Source organism: Gavialis gangeticus, unplaced genomic scaffold (assembly GCF_001723915.1).
Source record: "Gavialis gangeticus isolate Ggan-Ray unplaced genomic scaffold, GavGan_comp1, whole genome shotgun sequence".
NCBI classification, from domain to species: Eukaryota; Metazoa; Chordata; order Crocodylia; family Gavialidae; genus Gavialis; species Gavialis gangeticus.
The window spans coordinates 5,009,100-5,012,571 of NW_017728998.1; the positions used below are offsets into that span (position 1 = coordinate 5,009,100).

At 55.3% G+C, this 3,472-nt stretch overlaps 1 protein-coding gene and 1 long non-coding RNA gene across 2 annotated transcripts in view; one reads left to right on the top strand and one right to left on the bottom strand.

Annotated features, from left to right (window-relative positions):
- The window catches only part of GSE1 (Gse1 coiled-coil protein), a 264,182-nt gene that overhangs the window by 166,580 nt on the left and 94,130 nt on the right, over positions 1–3,472 (top strand). The window lies entirely within an intron of this gene.
- LOC109289421 overlaps positions 2,285–3,472 on the bottom strand; it is a 2,767-nt gene continuing 1,579 nt past the window's right edge. Inside the window, exon 3 of the long non-coding RNA XR_002095359.1 lies at positions 2,285–2,439. This is a non-coding gene — a long non-coding RNA (uncharacterized LOC109289421). The remainder of the gene's footprint in view (positions 2,440–3,472) is intronic.

Genomic DNA, 3,472 nt, shown 5'->3' on the forward strand with positions numbered 1-3,472 from the left:
TTTGTGTGTGTGTGTGTGTGTGTGTGTGTGTGTGTGTGTGTGTGCATGCATGCACCCTGGACACCACAGTTCTGCTGGGTTGTGTGTGTGTGTGTATGTCCTGATCCAGGCAGTGTGTGTGTGTGTCCTGGACACCTGGGTTCTGTTTGTGTGTGTGTGTGTGCATGCGTGCACCCTGGACACCACGGTTCTGCTGGGTTGTGTGTGTGTCCTGATCCAGGCAGTGTGTGTGTGTGTGTGTGTGTGTGTGTGTGTGTGTGTGTGTCCTGGACACCTGGGTTCTGTGTGTGTGTGTGTGTGCGCGCGCATGCATGCACCCTGGACACCTGGGTTCTGCTGGGTTGTGTGTGTGTGTGTGTTGTGGACATCTGGGTTCTGTTCGTGTGTCTGCGTGTGTGCACACGTGCACCCTGGACACCTGGGTTCTGTGTGTGTGTGTTTGTGCGTGCACACACCCTGGACACCTGGGTTCTGCTGGGTTGTGTGCATGTCTGTCCTGATCCAGGTAGTGTGTGTGTGTGTGTGTGTGTGTGTGTGTGTGTGTGTGTGTGTGTGTGTGTGTGTGTGTGTGTGTGTGTGTGTGTGTGTGTGTGTGTGTGCGCGCACACCATGGACACCTGGGTTCTGCTGGGTTGTGTGCGTGTCCGTCCTGATCCAGGCAGCGTGTGCGCGTGTGCCCTGGACCCCTGCGTGCTGTGGGCGTGGGCGTGTGTGTTGTGAGCAGTGTGACTTTCACAAAGGGCTGCGAGTGCCAAGCCTGGGGGCAGGTAGCAGTTGTGGATCCTCCTCCTCTCTCTGCTCCTCTGTCCCCATGGTTAACTCCTGGCCCTGCTCCTCTCAGTCTTTTGTGTGCGGGCTGTTGCTTTGCTCTCTCTCTCTCTTGCCAAGTGCCTAAGGGGAAGGAAGGGGGGATCATTATTTTTGCTCCCCCCACGCCCCACCCCAGCAGCTGCTTGGACCCAGACCCCCCAGCCAGGGGACAGCTCTGGAGGAAGGGGGCAAAGGCCAGCATTGAGGGTCGGGAGTGGGGATCATCTTCCTCTTCTACACAGGTTTCTTTTTTATTTTTTGGTTTGCAAAAAAACCCCTAAGAGCCCTCCCTGCAGAAAAGAGCCTCTTTCCACCTCATCTTGGCTTGGACCGGCTGCTTTTTGCCGCCTGGCTTGCTGCACCCCCGCAATATCGGAAGTGTTACACGTTCATCTGCGCGTGTCCCCCGCAACTTCCTCACCTCTCCCCCAAAATACAAAACCAGGGGTGCAAGCAGAAGATGAATGCTAAAGACCCGGGGAGCAAACAGCACTCAGCGCCGGAGCCTCTGCCTGCGATGAACAGATGCCTGCCGGTTTCCTACCCCTCTCTCTTTCATTAGAGGAGACAAATCTGCTGTCAAGTCGCCAGATTTCCAATTTACCGATAATGATTCTTGCATGAAAATTGATCGAGGGGGGCTTTCTGGTGCTCGGCGCTCCCGGCCGCCGCCGTGGGGAGGTTTGGGTTTCTCGCGGCCTCCGGGACGCGGAGAAGCACCGGCCGCCAGCGCCGAGGAGGACGCATTGGGATGCTCCGGTCTCTGGACACCTTCCCCTGCTCCACGTCTCGGGAGGCTTCGTTCCCCCCCCCTTTCCCTTTCCCTTTTGTGAACCGGTAGCTAAGGGGGGAAGAAAACAAAGCCGGCTTCTCCTTGGCAACCGGAGAGATCCCCCCAGCCAGCCTCCCCCTCTCTGCCTTCCCTCCACCCCCCTTCGCGCTTCTGAACATGAAGCCCGGTTGGAAACAAATCCGATGCCCCCCCCTGCCCTTGACATTCAAATGACTGAATGGAGAAAAGATTGCTCTTTGCATGCTTTGAGGGCTTTTATTATTATTGTTATTTTGATTTTGATTATTTTTGCTTTCCTCCTTCCCCTCTTCTTCGGCTCTCTCCAAATGAGTAATCCCTAGCGGAGAGCATCCAGCCCAGGAGCTCCTCGCTGCCCCTCTCACCTCCTCCTCCTCCTCCTTGCTCTTCAGTTCCTCTCTCTCTCTCTTTTTGTGCGTGTGCAATTTGCATCTCTGGTCTAAAAAGGCAGGAAAAACACGGGAAGGCTTCGAGACATGGCAGCTGCTTAAAGGGGTGCTGTTGTGTTGTGACTCAATTACCTCCGTGCGCATCTGCAGGTGACAGCCCGCCGCTGGGACTGACAAGAGACCTTGCCCCCTTCTCCTCTGCCGCTCTCCAGGATTAAGGGGCTTGGGTTTTTTTTTTTTTGTCGTCTTTTCTTTTTTCTTTTTTCTTTTCTTCTTTTTTTTTTTTTAGCCGTCAGCATTTTCCGCCCCGTCTGCCTCCTGGTTTCTTTTTGCAACCCCTCTGATTGCCGCTGATCTTTTTGTAGTATTATTATTTTGCCCTCACCATCCCGTTCACCCTTTTTTTGGTTTTTTCTGCTCACCATGGACCTGTAACACAAATCATGTTTGGACTGAAGCCACCTCTCTATTACTTACCAGGTAAGGAGATGGATGAGGGGTTTGACTCTTTTCCCCCCACCCCTTCCTCGCCCCCATGGTCCCCTTTTCTTTGTGGTGCTGGGACAGCTCCCCCCTGGACCCTGCCGGGTTGTGCGGGCGTAAATCAGGAATAGCCACAGGGGTGTAGGAGGGGGAAAGATGTGCCGTGCACTTCCCCCCTCCTTCCCTTCACCCTCGCCTCCCCTTTGAGATCCAAGTGCAACGTGAGCCCTGCAGCTTTCACCCAGCCCTGGGGTGGATAGCATATCTCGCTCCTTTTGTCTGCCCTGCTCGGCTTCCTAAGTGGCGAGCCTTGTTTTATTTAACAGCAAACGGCAAAGGCACTTAAGTAATCTAAGGTGAATTAAGAAGCGTGGTGTGAAGTTACTTTCTAGTGGTGCCTAATATTGTTTCATGGCTCAGCAAGCTCTGATCATGTAGCAGACAGCCCCAAAGTGGCGACTCTGAGTCGCTTCGCTTCTGGTTCCCCCCCCCGCTTCTCTTTCTCCCTCCAACAGCTTTTTTTCCTTTTCCACCCGCAAGTCTCTGAGGTTTTTCCCTCTTCCCCCCCCACGTCCCCGCGCCGTGTCGGGGCTGTGACATGTGCCTGGCTGACAGCCGCCTTGCTAACCCCTGTATTTATCGTGGCTAAGGGTGGGGAGCAGAGGTAAGCGAGGCATATGTATATATGTATGTCTGGGAGAGTCTGTTCTCCGCTGCGGCGTGTGCTCTCGGGTCACCTTTCATCAGCCGAGCAACAGTTTGTGCGAGGATGGGGGGGGGACGATTTGCTGGGTGCATTGGCGTGCATACAGCTGAGGCCGAACCTCAAGCGAGGACCACTTATTGCTCCCGCCCCGGCTCCCTGCATTGGCCTTTCAGCCCCTTTTGGGCAGGCCGCAGAGGCGCCGGGGACTGGGGGAGGTCGGCAGGCTCCTCCAGCCTTTGCTTTCCACGCTGCACCCTGCGTGCGGTTTGGAGG